The 20,264-nt window shown below is 37.8% G+C and overlaps 1 protein-coding gene across 3 annotated transcripts in view; it reads right to left on the bottom strand.

Annotated features, from left to right (window-relative positions):
- The window catches only part of CALD1 (caldesmon 1), a 96,409-nt gene that overhangs the window by 65,424 nt on the left and 10,721 nt on the right, over positions 1-20,264 (bottom strand). For 2 of the 3 annotated variants that reach the window (XR_011919358.1, XM_072400362.1), the window contains exon 2: positions 255-354. The exons of the other annotated variant lie outside the window; for it this stretch is intronic. The gene's annotated coding sequence lies outside the window, so the exon portion shown is untranslated. The remainder of the gene's footprint in view (positions 1-254; positions 355-20,264) is intronic. 3 annotated transcript variants of the gene reach the window in all.

Here is a 20,264-nt window from a genome sequence, read left to right as displayed (position 1 = left end):
TAAATGGGGCTAAATATAATCACATATTTTGGCAAAGCATTACAAATATTCTGTTGCGTGTCTGAAAGTCCACAAATATGGAAAAATGCTGAGAGGTCACGCATAACATACATCACAGATAACATCAAGTATTTCAGAGATTCCTTAAAATAACCCCCTTATCATTCACAGATATCCTAATATTTTGAAGGATTAGTACATCAAAAAATGAAAGCTGATCATAGTTCAAAGTGAATAACTTTAATCTTACTTACATGAAAGCAATGGGATAAACAGGATCTAGACTCAGGTTCTATCAGTCAAATGTAGCAGATGCTTAGCAGTCAGGCATACAAAGTCAGTGATGGTTGTGCTCTGCAAAAACATTAGACATGAGACCAACAGTTACAAAGAAACTTGAGACAAGAAGTCATCCATTAAATGAAAATGTCATCTAAGCAACACCCAGTTTACAAAAAATGGAACTAAGTTTGAACAATATAAAAATGCTAGAAGGTAAAATATGATTGTAGAAGAAATTTTCCCTCCCTGCGGTCATTTTGTTTTTGGTATGTACTGACTGTTATGCCAACAGTTGAGAACACAGGCATTCATTACTCATAATTATCAAATTATGAAGCAGGCTGCAGCACTGAAAAGGAGGTATACCTGGAACACCTGATAAGAGCTTGTCTCTTGCAGGAACCTGACAGTTTATAATCTTTTAGAAGTTGGTTTGTGATGCAAGCCCCTTCCTTCCACAATAGTGTGTGCCAAAGTGCTGTTTGATGATTCCATGCAAGGAGTCTGCAGAGACAGTCCAATATATTACCCAATATTCTGGAATTGTGAGACAACTAGACCTGGCTATAGGAGTCCCCATTCCTGGGGGAACATGGATCAGGGAACATGTTAACCAAGGTGAAAGGTAAAAGATGACAGATAGAAGTAGTTGTAGCAGACTTTGTTTTGAGGATTCAACGTGTCAAGTGGGACCCCACCTTGTGACTTGTAAAGACTTAAGGGAATATTATTGGGACTTTTTTTGTTATAGGTATAGTAAGTTCAGGTATACCTTATCTCAAGTGGCTATATTAAAAAACTTGTGATATCCCATGCTGCTACTCCCGAGTATAAGGAGAAACCCCAAACTGCTAGATGATTATCTCCTCAGCACCTTCCACCTTTCATGTGTTTTGTAAGGCGTGACCTTTTTAATTAGTCCAGCTGTCTTTAATAATTCGTCAGATTGGCTTTGCTATTTTGCAAGATCATTAACATTTGTAAGAACTGGAATACATTTTAGGATAAGCAAATATCCGAAAAAAAAGCTTGACAGATTTCACAACACAAAGATTCTTGTGAGTAAAGCAACATAAATCAAAAGGAAAAAAAAAAAGACCCAGATGCTGAACTGGCAAATGAGAGAGTTGCTGAATGCTAATGGGTAGCAGGAATTCTTCTGTAGATCATACTACACGATATAGATTATATGGACAGTGTAACAGACATGTTGCATCCTGCCATACGTGATCTTCAGCAAAATGGCAACTTAAAACAATTGCATTTATCAGAAGACTAAACATAGTGTGTTTTATTTGCAAGCTTGCCAGATTTTGTTTTTTTAAAAAGCTATTATCACATTATTTAGTGCTGCCAAAACCAACAAATTAGGGACGTATTTAAGACCTTGAAATTTAATAAACTCTCAAAAGAAAGCTAAGTGTACAACATTCAATGTTTGAAAGACTTGAAAGGCCCCCACAGACAAAACACTACTTAAAAATGTGCATGATTTTCCAATCTGTCTAATAAAATACATTATATAAAGAGAACCCGCCACCTTGTTTAATAAGTGCAAAGAAATAGGATGTGTGTAAAGCACTTCAAATAAACTTACTGTATACTCATCTCTACAGTGCTACTCCACCACTCCTTGATCTTTGGCTGCTGCTCCAAATATCCAATGCTTTTGGGAATGGCGGAGCATATGACTATTGGCCATGATGCAGCGTATGTGCATAGTTGGGGGGATGTCACTGATAACATTAATCTCCCAATGGATATTTAGGTAGTGGAATTGCAGGGGAGCACTGGAGATGTGAGCATAAGGTGGTCAAGGATGGGCTCTACTCAATCCCTGACATTTTGCTCCCAATGTGCAAGATAACAGGAGCTACATAAAGCAAACCTGTCCTTCGTTCATACAAGGTAATGCAACAAGTTCAATTTCATATCCTCCCCCCAACCCACATACCACCTCAATTTAAACTTTATTTTGATTTTTTTGCATATAGCTGAAAAAGGGACTGATATCTATCTTAGATTTTTAATTATCAGTACCTCTTGGGCAGAATATTCTTCCTGTCCTGTCCTGAGAAACTACAAAAACTGAAGGAAAATACTCTGCTGTTAAAGTGAATTCTTTGTCTTTAGGCTTAAGCTGCACAAACACATGCAATTATTGTTGTTGGAAAGGATCTTTCACAAACCTTTCCAACGACTAAGAACTGCACGATGCATGAGCACCGATCTGCTCTATGGGGAGAAGAGGGGGAAAATGACAGAGCGGAAACCCTGCTGCATGCCCTCCCCTTTCCCTTGCATTATGATCGTTCGTCGTCCATCGTCCGTGGATCCACCAGGACGGTCGTTCGAACGATGGGCGCTGTACACACGCCAGATTCTCATCCGATATCAGCCCTTAGACGATTATCGGGTGAGAACCATTGAACGTGTGTATGTAGCTTTACACAGCTCTACCACAGTGAACAGCCCTGTATGGTAGCAGTGATTCCAAAAAGTATTTTTTATTTTCCACTGGACAATTAAAGTAGAAGCATTACACTGATGAGCACATCCTTCTGTAATTCTGTTTTCTTCTGCCATTAGTCTGAGCTATTGATACCGCTTGCAATAAAAAAAAAATATATATATATATATTATTGAAATCACTACGGAGCAGCACTATTAGTGTCATTTATATTTGCCTGCAATTCAGCCTTACTGCTCATGTTAGTAGGGAAAGCAATTCTGTGCTTGGAGCCTTCCTCCATACATATGATTTCTATAGCAGTAGACACAGGCATATGACATTACAAATAAACAATGGCCAGACTTGTTCTAAGTAGCTTAGTAGGCCATGGATCAGATCTTCAGGCTTAGACATGACATAATTCATCTTTGTTTTGGCATACGCCGTTACGCCTCACTGGTTAGTTATATGTATTTATATCTATAAGTGTGAATGTAATCTACGAAGCATGACTTTTTCTTTAAGTACACAAACAGCAGAGAACAAGTAAGATGAGCGTGTTGATGCCATAGACCACAAACACGTCAAACAACATTTCAAATCTTGTCAACACCCTCAATCCTCCGCCAGGTGCTGTACTGGGTGTCTGAAGCAACACATAAACAAGAAGCTGAAGACCTAAAGCTTTTTACACCTACCATTTCTATCCTAAATTTTGGAGATGCTCTTCTGGCTCTGTCTTTACTTATTAATCTAATATTCCATTTATAAAAATAGGTATTGATTATAACCCAGGTTTAGTTTACAACTGTTGTATATTTTTTTTGTAGCTGGAATAAATAGTTGCTGTTCATAATTGATGACACAAGGTATTTGCTCATTTGATGGATCGGATGGAGGTGATCCAAGCCCAAGCCTCTCCATGAGGAGGCCGTGCAGCTCCCCAGCTCTCAATGCAAGGACTGTGGACAAGTAACTGTAAGTCTTGGAGGTGGAGGTTGTTAGGGCAAGGGAGGGAGAAAATGTTAAAGGTAATGTGGACACTTCCTATTAGGTGGCCAACTACAGGGTCCACACTGGTGGCATCAAAATTATATGAAGAAGATGGACTGCAATAGGCCATCAGTTCCATAAGTCGTCACTGAGGTTGATGTGATGGCAGGTTTAGGTGAGTAAAAAGGCGAGTGATGGAAAGTTAAGGGTTGTGTGGGATAGAATAGTTTACTTTTACCTGGAGATAACTAAAATATATGTAATTTTTCAAGAGTTGTTTACTTTTCTAAAATAAGCATTTAACAAATATGTCTCTAAAACTAGGTGATATTCTAACTTCAATTAGTTGATCACTTGAAACAGACCTCCAGAGTTGTTTATAGTCTTTTCCTACCATAATTTAGGAGTCAGGGCATGTAGGTCATCTTCCAGGTTTAGGTTATTTTCCAAAGGGAAAAAAAAGATTAAATACCTCTGAAATAAAAACTACATTCAAGTTTATAGGATCACAACACTTTCCCTTCCAAAGAACAAAGTTCTGGGGAGTCTCATTGTCAACTGTAAAATTGGAACATGGAGTCTTTTTCCAGCTAAGCTTCATCTCTAATGAAAATGTCTCTTTTTTTGCCAAGTCCTGGCTTGGGGCCACATGGCAGGAGAACCAGCAAAGGCAAGGCCTAATACACATGTAACAAGATATCATGCCATTTTTCAGCCTGACCACTTGGTATAATCACCCCAGGGAAACTCAGCTGTATTTAACAAATTGATTATTGGACTTAAATTAAAGACCTGCCAATCATTTATTCTGAAAGTCTGTTAGTAAGCAGGCAATAATACTAACTCCTGGAGAATTGCTAGGGCTTTTAAAGGCTGCATAGTGAAAAGTCCATACCAATAACTCTAAGAATGAGCCTGTATTGCACAATTTAAAGGTATTTTTCTTCAAAAAAGAGCATGGTAAAATAAAACAGGGTGTGTTTTGGGGACTGGCTTTTTGGTTTGTTCCTTTCATTTTAAGTAGAGTGTCGGTTTTTATCATTTTGTCTAAAAGGCTTATTCCACCACTGTGTGGGGCTTGTAGCATACCATGAAAAAAAAAAAAGAGTACATCTGTTTAATTTAAAAATACAAAACGGAGAATTTTGTCCTACCTATGCAAGGAAAAGCAGCTAGCTCCCTTTAATGCTTTATTTCTGGCACTGGCACCTTATACTTCCCTCTGCTATTACCACATTTTCCCACACAAGCAAGAAGAATAAGCTAAGTGTAAGTGTCCTAGTCAGACTTTTCAGACTTTAAACAGGCATGAGCACTCAACATGTGACAGTACTAGTGCCTCAGCGGCCAATAACCAAACACCATTACAATGCCATGGAAGGAAGGGCTGTCACATGCTCCCAAAACATGTTTTCCTCTTATTTTATAGTGGCTGATTGGAGCAGAGGAGAAAAAGTAGGGTGAGTATAAGCGGAAATTAGAAATAAAATTAGGCCAGGAGCAGACAAGGAAGTAATAGGTGAAGGGCCTACTCATGCTTTCAAAAAAGGGGTGGGAAGCTAACGGGATTTCAAATAGTGGGGTGGAGGTTAGTGGTCAGTTGGAGATACACAGTGCAAGGTGAAGGTTCTCCCACCCTCGGTTACAACTTTTCTACGGAGGCTGGGCAAGATTAATTTTCCGGGCATCGGGGAGATAAGGCGATGGGCTCCAGATAGAGTCATCATGGCGACAAGGTTGGTGGGTAAGATCCCGGAGGGGGTTGCAGTTGCCAGAAAAAGGGGCATCAGAGAAAAGGTGGAAAAACAATTGGTGGCATGGTGTTTGTGTAATGGTTGGTGGTTAGTTTTAATTACAGAAAAGTATAAGTTAAAGTGGCTAAGGAGATTGTTGGTTTGTCCCAGAGGCGGTGCTTAGCGGCTGGGGGCCAGTTTTAATTTAAAAGGGTCTCCATTAAAAGGTAGGTAAAAAGTACCTTCATGGACTTATAAGACCCTGTGCATTGCTTTAAAAAGCTATAACATTAGCCTTATACATGATGGAACTGTCATCGGCTGTGAAAAGGATTGTCTTAGCAGCATCAAGGCTTTGTATATTTTACTTCTTCATATTTGTACGTACAATGAAAACATGAGCTTTAACACAAACCATGACTGTACATGCAGTCACCATGGAATACTACATTCTAAAATTTCATATCAGTCACTAAAGTTATCCAAATCATTCTTTCAAATGCTCAGCTATCCGCTCTCAACAGTGACTTAGCAGATCATCTCTTTCCAACCCCCATCCAAGCAGTGACTTAGCAGATAAGTTTATCCTGTAATCTTTCTCAAGTAGTGACTGGTGTAAAGTTTTAGGTTGATTTGTTCTACAATGCAACCAACTAAAAAGGTCAGTGGGGATGAGTTTTAAAGCTCATTTACTGTTTGTTAAGAACAAGCACAATGGTAGTATCTTGTCTATAAAATGCTTTTAGGATGGATTTGTCAAGGATTTTGCTAGCAATACACACTTCACTTCTTCAGACACATCCCACCTGTATTTCTTTTATCAAACAAGAGTTAAAAGTTCCTTTTATACAATCCACATGGCTAGATCCACAGGACAGCCCGAATTTCTGGCTCCTTGCCCATCCCTCAGGCTAATTAAGAGTCCTATTAACATGAGGATATTTTTTCCTTTTCGGCTTTATGATGGAAAAATTATACACAACAAGTACGATGCGGGTACTCTGTACTCACCTGTGTATAGGTCAATGCTTTCTTAGCCATGTGCCATTTAAAGGTTTTAAAGAAAGCAGACTTTTATTTAAAAAAACCAGACCCAGAACCTTCACTGAGCAGTAATTTAAAAGCCTGGGTCTGCTAATTTTTTTGGCTCTGTTCCTGATAGCCTAATATGGCAAAGCTCTTTTATGCCAAACCCAACAAACTTCCATTGAGCTGTGAGCCACGGGCATCTGTTTAGAATACGTTTAAATTGAAATGTCAACCAGTTTATATTTAAGTGCACCACAACTGTACTTTTAAACGTTAACACAATGCAGGCACGGACAAACAGCAACCACCTTCCCCCCAAATCAAGCTCACCCTAGCATAAATAAAAGGTCTCACTTCTAGACTGTCTGACACTACATATTGTGCTATAGACTCAAATCCTAGACGCAAATTAACATTTCTTAAGTGACTAATAAGATCTGCAGACCAGGCTAGCTTGACCAAGGGAGGTCAATCCTTGTTTAGCTTTTACAATAAACAGTCTGTTTTTCAACTCTACCACCCCGAATAGATAAATATTTAATTGCTAAGAGAGTTAATGTACATCAATAACCAATCACTACAATCTCAAAAAAGTTTATTTTTTGAGATTGTCAAAAAATAAACAATCACAAAAATGTTATTTTCATTTGAATACTTATTTTCAAATCTTTAGTTTTTATGAAGATATACCTAATCTGGGTCAAGGGTATATAAGAAATAGGAGTTTCTGGTGAACAAAATTACTTTTTTAGCCAGAACATCTTTAACTTATTACTAGACAGGGAGTGCAGAAGCAGCAAGTGTCAGATCATTATCCAAAAGGACTGCCAGTTTAGTGTCGAAATATGTTGCTTTTGAAGAATTTATGAGCCCTCAGTGTGTAATGTTTAAGTAGCACATACTCCTAATACCAATGTACCATACCACAGAGGAAATCAAGAGGAACATGGCAAACACTATCACTTACAATCTGACAATGAAAGATCTTAGTTACGGTTCTCCAGTCAATGGTTATTGAATTTCCAATGAATAATCTTTACAGCTCCACAAGAGTTCATTTTGTATAAATGAGTCTATATTTTGAATTTGAAAGGATAAGTAGATTTTTGCTATTAAGTATACTTGCTGTAGTTGCATGCTTGCTGTGCCATATTTTTATACACTATATAGTTAAAGGTTTGAATATACCTGACAATAACACTTACTGAGCTTGTAGGACATCCCATTCCAAAACTATAGGTATTATTGTCAGATACTGATTATAAAAATTATAAAATCTTATAAACTAAATAGGCATAAATATGTTAAAAGATCAGAAGCTATTTGAAAAATTTTTTGAAATGACTTTAAAATTCCATTACATTATGGTAGTCAATACTACTGCAAATATTGACTTCGCTAACTTCCAATGATTTTTTATAGGACAGACACGGACAACCTTCTAGGTGTTTGATTTAGAGACTTGTACAGGTACTTCATAACTGTCACCAGAAATGAATGTTAGTAATTGGGGTGCCAGAGCCTAGAGCAAGATGGATGTCCAGGGGAACCATCTCCAATATCCAGTCTACCAAATAAATCACTTGTAGACAGTTGTGTTGTTCCAGGTGTCTTGTTGGATTATACCAGTATAGACAATGCAAACAGTGAGGCTTCTTATGTTGCAATATTTGTCAATGATAATTGAAAGATAGAGAGGAGAATGATTCTGCCTTGCCTAAGGCCCCATTCGGCCCTAATCCATCCCTGATCAGGGTTTTTTTTTTATCAGTTTGTCAAGAAGCAGATGGTTGACAGCATTGTACGGACATCAGCTCATCTATGGCACAATTTATTCTAATATTATTTTACTGATATTAATATGATAATATTATTTTACTGAGAAATATTGAACTTTACAAACAGCCCCTGAAAAGCATTTTTGGGATTCCATGTGTGTACAGTCTCTAGGAGGATTGGGACCAGGTGAAATTTCAGCCGGTAGCTGAAAAAGATTTGCAGAATGATATGAAAGATAAGACTTCACTGAATGGAAGACAATCTCAAATGGCATGGGATAAAATGTACCAGGGCTGGAAGGCAGCGTAACACACCACAGCGTTCCTTAAAGGATTAGAAGATTTGCATGGCACACAGTATGAGCCATAAACCAGTCCCATGGATTGAATAAAATATTTCATTGTGTTAAAGTGGACCTATCAAGTCATCTAACAAGGCTGAATACATTCCTAACTTGTCACAATATACAGCAACAGTATATGTTTGGAATAACTCCACAATTTTTCAATAAAAAGCCTTCCTTAAACTCCAGTGACTGACTAAGATGAGATGATTTCCTATGTCTGTAGCATGCAGGGGGTAACTTTTCCTAAGCTCCCTTTAGCAGTACAAGAGCTAGGAACAACATGGAAAGCATTGTTCTCAGTTCACACCAATGTATTGCATGTTGGCCAAAAAGTATTGCATGCTGCAGAACTATAAAACATAGCATGTTGTGATGCACAACCTCACATTCCAAATAAATTAAGTGCAAATTAGGTTTCTGTTGCCCTGCCAAACCAATGCAATGTTTTATAACAACACATTGCAGCACATCTATAAATGCAAATGATAGTATAGGCTAAATGTATTGCTCCTATTGTGAATCCACCCTTGATCCCCTCCTCTAGTAGTCGCACACTTTGTGCCCTGCTGCATGATGAGAGGCTGAAGCAGTAGCTAAACCTTATTAGACATTTGTGAAGAACTACACAAGCACCAGGATTTACATGATTAGGGTCATCTCATTTAAATTAAAAAATTTTTTTACAGATGTTTTTAATGTGATCATAAAACTTATACCTTTTCATTGATTTTTTAGCAAGCAGCATGAAGAGTCTCACCCTAGCAGTAGATTGTTCCTGGAATTCAGATATTGGCAGCTATGTATAGTTCCTTTTTATATGAAGTTACAACATTACTCATTTGCAGATGATTTGAGCTATGCCAGGTATCCAGGAATTTTCTAAAGACACATCTGTTTTCTCACAGAAACAACCTATATTTTTATTTTATTTAAAAGGAAAATCAAACTTATAACCTTCCACTTGCAAATCTGACATATCTTTACATAACATGTCTTAATTTTATTTCTCTGCAGGTGTGAGATGATTGATAACTGTGAAGAACGGTACGCATCAGGGTTTAACAGAATGTTGCATGCGTATGCATGTTGCTTAACAGGAAGAAGAACCCCAATGTTTCTCTGGAAGTTGCTGGGGTCCCTTGAGCATAGAGCAATTTGTGCCTCTCTATCTCTGATCTTTTTGGTTCTTTGCTGCACATATAGTAACTATAGCAGGGGTTCACTGAAGACCTGAAAGTTATTTCAAGGGGACCTCCATGTTAAAAAGTTTGAGACTGGCTGATCTATATCATTGAGGAGTAGGGGCAGCCTGTGATTCATAGCCCAGCATGCCCTGCCACTATGTTTGAAGGTACATTTAAAACATAAAAATGCTGCATTACATCAACTTTGTCAATTCACTTGCATGTGCCTTCTCATCAAGGTGCACTATATGGCCAAAAGTTCCAGTGATTGGTACTGGTAATGCTATGGATGCATAGCAAATATATTTTGGTAACAATTTGGGGCCTTTCTCTGTTCCAGCATGCCTGTGCCCTTGTGCACAAAGCCAGATCTTAAATTAATGTATTCAGTATGGAGGAATTCAGATGGGCTGCACAAAGCCCTGACCTCATATATACTGAAAACTTTAAGATAAATTACAGCACTTATTGTGTGCCTGGTCTTCTCATTCAACATTAGTACCTGACCCCACAAATGTTCTTTCGGCTCACTACACACAAGTTCTCACAAACGCAATCCAACATTTTACGTTTTAAGTGTGCCAAACCTTTGGCCATATAAAGTATTTATGAAATGTTTTATTGAAAAATCTATTGACCCTGAAATCCACTGCCACCTTTCACTAAACTTCTTGCTGATCCACTTATGCAATGACAGTGAGATTTCTGCCCAAATTCTAGTACTTGTCGTTCCACAGCTCCTTATCATCCTAGATCATGTATAAAATCATATACTTCAAGTTTCAATACTACCGTAGGAAATGCTGTTATTTCCCAATAGCCCCTTCATCAAATTTTCATTTTCCACCCTACATCAGGGGTCAGTAAACTTTTTTGGCTACTAGGCCATTTTAGGGGATCAAGAAGGCACACTGGGCCAAACTTTCTCTCGAGTCCCGAGCTGATGACTCTGCCCCCCACCAGGAACACCCCCCGAGGGAAATCTCTCTCCTCTACAATGCATACAGAGGAGAGGGAACCCTGAAGGGAAATCCCTCTCCCCCGCAATGCATACAGAGGAGAGGGAATGTCCCCTTACTCCAGCGGCGGTAAATAGGGAAGGGAGGTATAACAAGGAGGCTGATGAGCCGTGGGTTGCCGACCCTTTCCTGGCCGGGATTAGGCTGATCGACCAGGGGGGTGTTAGGCCGGAATGGACTACTGGCTAGGCCGTATCAGGCCTAAAGGCTGAAATTTGCCGAACCCTAACTGTAAATATGAGTATTGACCACAACTGTGTGATGTGGCCCTTCACAATTAGAAACTAGAGCATGACCAACATGTATTGCTTTACTTTTGGAGAAAAATGAGCTCATTGACCAGGCTAGGTTGACTGATAGGAAAACCTGGACTTCAAAACTGTCTGGGAGAATAAAAGTTATTTGCAGGTACATTTCATATATACTGTATTCCTTAAATGTATTCTAGATATGTATTGTGCATTAATGCCCACTGATGCCAAGTATATTTTGAGGCTACTGATGTGCAGGGAAAGCCTGTCTTGTTAAATAATAATCAACATCTATGAATATCTTGACTGTTGGCTGAGAGAAAATATTGGCAATTCCAAACGCTGATACCTTATACTCGGAGTGACCACTGAAAACATGAAATCTAGTATATTTAATATATATTATGCCTTTTTAACAGAAATTAAACCATCTTGTTATATTTCCTTTGCAGAGCAACCAAATCCAATTAAAAGTTTCCTTCATACTAAACCCAGCGTAAAAGAGAAAACATTCCTCTAAGAGTTACTCATGCATTCCTGGACTCCTGCAATGGGTCTGCTTCTGATTAAATCACACCGCTATCAGAGGGCATGATGGGAAAAATGAGACAGGACAGCGGACTATGCAGACATGTGAGCTCTGCTGAAAGCAATTATAAATTCATGCCTAAACAATTAAAAGCAATAGGTGCCAAGGAGGAAAAAGATTTTCTCTGGGAAGATAAATTATTCCAGTGAGGAATGAACAGCAAGAAGGCAATGTGCTATTTCATGTTTAAAAGTGACTCAGCATGCTAGCAGTTGTATTCTATAAAGATTTATCCAAACTGCACTTTATCTATCTGGTGCATGGTCTGTCTGTCTATCTATCTTTTTATCTATGTTATATTATGTTTGTTGCTTTAATAATGTTTATAACAAAATCGCTATCTGAGAAAAACAATTTAGAGGGCAGAGTGCGGTACACATGTGTGCAGTGTTTCGGACTTATGGCTGACTCATTCATTCAAATCGGATACTCCATAATAACATTTGCAACAGATCTACTTGTGTGTACTAGGTCTAAGAGGAAAGTTTTTTAAGTGATGGCAATGTACCTTTGCTTGTTTTATATAACCTGTGAGTTTTAACTGTCAGTTTTTATGACTTTGTCCTATTGGTTGATTTTTTTATATTTTCTTGACACCTGGAGACAAAACAATGGAGAAGATCTCGTAAAAAGTGAATGGAAATCCCATTAGTTAGATGCCACAAAAGTTTGTATCCCCATTTAAAGACCTAATATTACCTTCTGTAATGGCAACAGCCATAACGTTTTGTCCTATTACTTTAATCATTAAGAATATTTATAAAGAAAAACAGAGGGTGAACTTTTTCAATGGTGGCACAGACAAAAGAGATGTTTTGTCTGTTGCCTTAATAAAGAGGACGGCTGTGCCCCAGAAACATTTCAGCTTTAAGAAATAAAAGCTTTCTTTATTTTTATTTTATTTCACACTAAGAACAATGGAGACGCCTGCCCACTCTATGGGGCTTACGTGGCTTATGTTTGACAGAGCTGGGAATCAGCATTACATTTCCTTTGCCCGAGAATTATTTTTCTTATCAGTCATTCAAAAGGCTATATTTCAGCACGAAAAACAGTCTGGCTGTCATTTTGTTACCCTCCCAACACCTCTGTACAATGCCAACCCATGGCATACATTCACTTCCACTTTGTGGCTCCTAATAAAGTCACCAGTATTGTTTATTTTCTTAAGCAGCAGTAATGATGTCCCATAACTCAGAACTGGAGCAGTCTGATATTACAGAACTTGTTTTTCTGCCAATTGTCCAAAAATAATAAAGTTTGTCAATTCAAATAAACATGCTGAGAATGTGGAATGCCTAGAAAGGGATAACATTCTGTCCGAAGGGGGAAGTCTTGCCAAAAGCCACAGACCGGGTACAGAAATATTTTCAGCTGCAGTAACATAAGCTTTTCCACAGGTCTCAGATTTACGAGGGGAAAATCCGCTTCGGCAGGAATAAATTGGCTGATTACACCCAATTAAGGACTTGCTCAGGTACGTATTTCAGATACGTGATACATCGGCCTTGATTGTGGATTGGCCACACAGGCTTAGGGTTCAACGTTTTCTGTGGAAGAGGATGGCCTCTTGTTTCATTACCACATTTCTTCTATATGCCGGTCTTTAGGGGCAAAAATAGGAAATAGAGATTTTATCAAATACATTTATTCATGCAATGTCAGCCAGAAAATTCAGCAAAAGCATTCAGTATAAACCAGTAACATCGCTGACATCTGTTCACTAGAAACCAACGATATCACAAAAAATGCAACATATCTATATATAGCGAGAGACATCATCATATTCACTAAAGACCAGTGACATAACTAAGAATGGAATTATCCATTTTTTAGATACCAGAGACATTGTTGAACTTATACATTTACTAGAGAATAGATACTGTATATCACCAAGCCAATTTATTTACTAGAGATCAGAGAAGAATGTTCAATCTATTGATTAAGGCCAATACCATCAATGAAAATGCAACCTATCCATTCTCTAGAGACCACTAACATCAATAAGACTGTAACTTATTTATTTACTTGGAGTCAGTCATATTACTGACCATATATATCAAAATGGACCAGTTACATCACTGAGTATGCAACCTTTCAATTCTCTAGAGAGCACTGTCATCAATAAGACCACAACTTATCTATTTACTAGGGACCAGTGATATTACCGACCATATCCACCAATATAGACCAGTTACATCATTGGGTATGCAACCTATCCATTCTCTAGAGACTACTGACATCAAAAGGTGTATCCATTTACTGGACATAACCTTTCATCAATTTACTGGAGACCATCAACATCACTGAAAATGGAGCCTATACATTCACAAGAGACTAGTGACATTCCTAAAAATAGAATACCTCTTTACTACTAATGACATCATTGAGCCTATCTATTCACTAAAGACCAATGACATAATTGAACCTATTTTATTCCCTGAAGACGTCACTGAGCCTATCCCTTTGCTAGAGACCAGTAGCATCACTAATAATATAGCCTACCCATTTAGTATGATCCAGTGACATCACTAATAATACAGACTACCCATTCACTAGGATCTAGTGACATCACTAATAATGCAGCCTATCCATTAACTAGGATCCAATGACATCACTAATAATACTGCCTACCCATTTACTAGGATGCAGTGACATCCCAATTATGCAGCCTACCCATTTACTAGGATGCAGTGACATCCCAATTATGCAGCCTATCCATTTACTAGGATCCAGTGACATCACTAATAATTCAGCCTACCCATTCACTAGAATCCAGTGACATCACTAATAATACAGCCTACCCATTCTCTAGAAACCAGTGACATCACTAAGTATGCTGACTATTTATTGAAGGCAACTGATAGCACTGAGAATGCAGCCTACACATTCTCAATACAGACCATTGGTAAAACTGACAATGCAGCTTACCTATTTCCTCCAACAAGTTACATCACTGAAATAACCTATTTACTACAATTTGGGAGTTTGCAACTGGGATTGTATTTAAGTGATATAGCACACATTTTCAATAGGCTTTATTAAACAAAGGATTCTAAATCCAGGTCTTGCTTATAAAACGTCTAGGTTGATGACCTATACGGCTCTGTACATACAGTTACAGCATGCCTTTTGCTGCTTTTAAACTTTTGGCTAAAAACACACTGAAAATCGAGAAGCATTATTAAATTTCAGGGACAATCCATTTTTGCTGCATATCACAAATTCTTTTGAAATTACATTCTTTCAGTTAATGTGGCCTTTGTGGAAAATTCCTATTTGCACTGCAAGGCGCTGAGGGTATTTGAACCGATGTTCAGTTAATTAAACACAGAATTTATTTCAGCCGGTATCAGGTTTGTGATGAAGGTCTCAGTAACACCACTACAGAGTTGTCAACCTGGAGGAACAATTTGTAGGGTGATAACTGGCTTATAACGTCCACTATAAAAATAATGTTCAGCACACATAGGTATAGGAATTCGTGGTCTGGAAGGACAGTTACTACACATTTATTCATTACACAAGTAATATTTGGCAAACCTTGCCTTAGGCTAAGTACAAGGAAGAATACGAAGAGGATGGTGGTATAACAAAATGAAATCACATTCCAAAAATACCTCTGTTTTAAAAATAGGTTCCTATAACTTGATAAACATTTATCTGTTGTTATTTAAGTAGCGCATACATGCCTAAATAATGCATTGAAAAAGTGTCAGGTACAGTAATCATCAACAGTAATCAAGCAACTAATCAGTAATACTCTTTTTCTTTGCAAATGAAAATCATGTATAGGGTTGAGAGTTTTTATAAGGTTTAAAGGTTGAGATATATATATATATAAAATGGAAGACTATATATTACTATATAAGTTAAGGTAACATTTCATGCACATGCTGGCCAGCTCTACATTAGACTGATGGTAATGGAGTTCTGGTGTTATAAAAATAACCTAACTGTTTACATATAGAACAATGTTGGTTGTTCTCAAGGCTTCTGTGCTACCAACTCTGATCCCTCTGTTCAATGTTACCTAACTAAAAGACAGTTTTTGAAGTGGGCCTGACATACAATCAACACATAAGAATAGCTAGGCTGCTTTTTGATTTTATGTCTGTTTTTGATAAAACTCTTTGCATACTTTTTCCTTGTCCTATGACACAACCTGTCCTATTATCAAATGTTATTAGAAAGTGCTTAATGCTATAAGGATTCGAAGATAGCAAACAATTAATTACATTTAGTTACATGGCAACGGTCATTACAGCATGCAGACTTCCCATGTAGGACTTTGTTTAAAAGGTTTACCACATAGCGGAGGGTTTCCTAAACTTTAAACCATCTGTCTGCACCAAAACTCAGTTTAAACTACTGATTTGTTGACTGACCTATTTACGTCCACCAAAATAGTACTAGCGAAAGCCTGGCAGTCATCCGCTCCTACAGTGGCACATGTTAAACAGTGAAAAAAAATGAGGGCTCTAATCACAGACTCCATGGCCAAACTCCAGCGAATCTAATCCCCATAGATTGATTACTACATTCCCATGGGATGGGATAGTTCAACCATGACATTATATTCCCCCACACCTGGCCTGGTTTGGAACCTTTAGAACTACATAACAGGTAGGGGAACAACATCCCGCTACACGTCCTGCTTTCCCTCCTTTTATGACTTCCCACTTCCTGGTACTCTTCAGGGGGTCCCAGGGTTCTTTAAAAAGACACCAGAATAGTCATGGAGCTTGATAATCAGGTAGCAGGGACTACCCTCCTCTTCACAGTCCAGGCTTAGGCTAGGAGCGACCGGACTGCCCTAAAAGGGAGTGATCTTCCAAACAATCTATAGAACTAGAACCTGCGATCTTTGCTTCCAATTTGTGGCTGCCTAGAATTCATCTTTTCACGTGTTGAAGTCACCTACTGACTCAGATGCTTCATGGTTTAATAGATTTCACCCTTTCTTTTTTTACTAATTGTTGTATTTTCGTTTTTTATTAAAATGTTATACGTCTATTTTGTAAAATCCAATAAAAATGTATTGAAACAAAAAAAAAAAAAAGAGTTTATTACAATGGTTTGTCTTAGTATCTAAAATTAAAACACATACAAGAAACTGCATACACGTTTGTTTAAATCCCCAGTTTTTAGCAGGAGTACAGGTGGAAGCTAAATAGTTAGTAATGCAATGGAGAAGATATATATATTTTTTTTAGCATAAATTGATGCCAAGACCCTTCAAAATCTGTAGCAAAATCTGAGGACTTTTACTTTAAATTTTTACCTAGCAGTTTTATATAACACAGATGCTAAACACACTTCCCAATGTGACAGCCAAGATGTAAATAGAAGACTGATTCCAGGCATACGTTTATACTGTATGCCTGCAGGCTGCCTTATAATAACAACCTATAAATAACATGGACAAATACAGTATATCTGGTCAACTTTCAAGAAAGTACTGAGGTTAAAGAAGAACTTTCATGGATGATACATACTCTATTTTTTAAGTGATAGTCAAGTAGATTTATTTGGAACAATATTTACCTCCAGTCAAAATGTCTTACTTTTTTTATAATTTCCCTGCAAGAAAAAAGTGGCCACAATTAAGCCAGCTATTTTGGGAAGATGGGGGGACTGTTAGGATACATATGGTTAAAATATGAAGATTAAAAATCATCTATATGCATACAGTTACATATCAATGAAAATGTCTGTATTATATGAATAGATAACATTTTTGATGGTCTCAAACTACTGGCCATCTGTTGATAAAAGGAGCATTCACCATCACTGCTTTCTTTAGCAGCAAATAACCAAACACATTGCCCACACCTTCAAAACCCTGGTAATGGGGACCAGCCCAATATTACAAAATGGCACCTTGCAGAACTATTTTAATGCTATGCTCTTTCAATACTATAATGAGATATGATACAGAGGGTCTGATTTAGTAAACCTCTCCAAGACGGGGGGGAACTGTCATAGTTGATCCAGCAATTTTCATTCATGTTGCTGATATTTATATCTCAATTGCTCTTGTGATACAAACTGAATAGCAATCACACAGTCATTGTTACCAAAGTCATCATGTTTAAGGTTTGAACTATTTCTGAATTTCATTTATCATGCTCCATAATAGCAAAGATACTAAGATAAAGCAAACAGCATTTTTAAAAAAAGAAATTATGAAAATAATTTTTTTTTTGCTAGTGGATGTTCTCAGTCTAATGGTCACCCACTGCTCTGAGCTCAAATCATCCAGGACCCAGTCTAGCTTGTGATTTGGCAATGAAAGAAGAAGCAGCACAATGATCAGATCTTCTCTCTGACACATGAACTAACTGACCTTTTTCTACTTCAGCTTCAGGTCTACCATAGAGGGGTTAAAAGCTTATTTGATCATATAAGCAAAAGCTTATATGATGTCAAATACAGGTACTAACCCTACTTGTATTAATAAAATATGTGCAATAATGTATTATTAATAACCAGGCTGTGATAATTTGTATCTTTTATATCTTCCTTAGGTTCAGCTTCTTGTTTTATATGACACAAAATCCCTATCCATTTCTGCATGCTCCTCCACACAAGAGTCAAACAAGGTAATTGGAATTGCATAAATAATGCTTTCCCTATACAAAATGTTCTTTTTACAGCAGTCAAATCACACCTGTATAAATGTAAAGCAACATCTGGTTCGTAAATCTGTCCTCTGGAACTCCCAGGAGAGATACATTTATGTGAGTTATAAATACTTCTACATGGGGTACAGGATGGAGTAATACAGTAAATGAAGCTTAACTGTCTCCAGCATCTTGAGTCACTGCATTCACCACTAAAGGGTTGCACACAATGGATTTATCATCAGAAAAATACACACACAAGGTTGGGCTGTAAAATTCCTTCTTTCTTTGATTTACTTGTTAGAATGATAAATATTCACTTCTGAGTTTTCCCAGTGTGCCTCATAATTGTACCATTATACCATCCTGCCTTGTGTCCTGCTGACAGACCTAGTATGATATGTATTTAATGAATACAACTTGAGAATGCCTTCAGAAACATTAAAGCATACCTAAAACCAAAAATATTCTTTCCCCATTTTGGATTGAGTAAAACATGGTAAAATCTTTGTCAAATGTCCAATTGAGATGGTTACCCTTTATTTTCTGTCCAATAGACACATCAGCAAGTGATAGGAAATCTTGAAAGTAGGGACATTTCTTTTTTACACTTGTACAAGTGTCTTATTGGAAGATATCTCCTACCCTTGACACAAGAGCATAATTTTTTACCATCTAAGAAGAAAACCTAGTGTTGGTACAGCAGTCCCAAATTGTCATCATGCAATCTACTGTGCCTAGTCTTGATAAACAATGATTGCTAATGACTGCTAGCCGTCTGTTGTCTGACACTGTTGGGCACTTGTTTCCAGTGACAATCCAGTGACACCTTGCCCGCTTTACCCAAGGTAAATAAAAAAAGTAAATTTCTGGAGTTAAACTTCAAAGAACACCTTAGGATAATTTGGACCTTTGATTAATGACCAGTGTTCCCTTCAGTCGTAATTGCCACATGTACAGAATCAAATAGGAAAATATTACACTCTGGTAAAATAATCTTATTGTTTCTTCTGCCTCTGAGGAGCCAATATACTGCAGTATCTGCAGTACCGATTGTTTTCCTGAAAGTGTGCTGAAGGTTTTCAAAGATATACTGTACAAAGGGATCACCAGGGAGGATAATTAATGGATTTTCCATTTTAGAAAACAACAAGCATAAAACGGCAGTTATATTTGGATTGGAATAATGTGTTTATAAAGAGCATGATTCCAATATGGAGAGGAGTCCAGTCACATTTTCCTGATATGTCCAGAGAAGTGAGCACAAATAAATCTATTTAAAGCAGCTTCCAAAATATGAAATCCCTGGAAGCTGGGGCCAGAATGTGCAAGTATGCTCATGCATATTGTGCATATTTGCACAATATGGTGTGCCAGTTTGTGGAGCCCCCATGACGGGCTATGATGTGGCAGTGATGTGGTAGCTGCAATCTCCCCCATCACTCTAGCACAGTCCCATCTTAAACTGGTCCTTGTGTTTGAGTACCTTAATTGGGCAAACAAGGGTGATGATGTACCTTCTACACGTATGCATGGGAAATACCTTGAGCCAGCACAGAATCATGCCAAGTCCGTATACTGGGCAGTACATCCGCGGCTCAATGTGCACTTACACGATCCTGACAGACATCAGCATTAATGCGAGTGGAGACTTATGCAAAAAAAACTACCTGCCAGCATTCTTGAAAAGCAGAATTAATTTCTGCTTTTAAAATCAACAATGCCAAAAGCAAAGGAAAGATCAAGAACAAGGAGGACAGACAAGTTGCTATATGACTTGGCTTTGCAGAACTCAAGGGCAACCTTTATGGGAGCTGTTATATCCTAATTTCTGTATATTGCTTGACAGTTCATAGTGTTTGGTGTGGTGTAAACCAGATTTTAAAGTGGATGCAAACCCAGCCAACTCACCTTTCTATGTTCCAGAGCCAGAAGCCTCCATCTTCCTTTTCCAGACCATCTTCGGCACTCTTGATTGGCC

The sequence above is a fragment of the Pyxicephalus adspersus genome, chromosome 2 (assembly GCF_032062135.1).
Source record: "Pyxicephalus adspersus chromosome 2, UCB_Pads_2.0, whole genome shotgun sequence".
Lineage (NCBI taxonomy): Eukaryota > Metazoa > Chordata > Amphibia > Anura > Pyxicephalidae > Pyxicephalus > Pyxicephalus adspersus.
The sequence above is the reverse complement of the archived record's forward strand: the minus strand, read 5'-3'. Positions and strand labels throughout refer to the sequence as shown.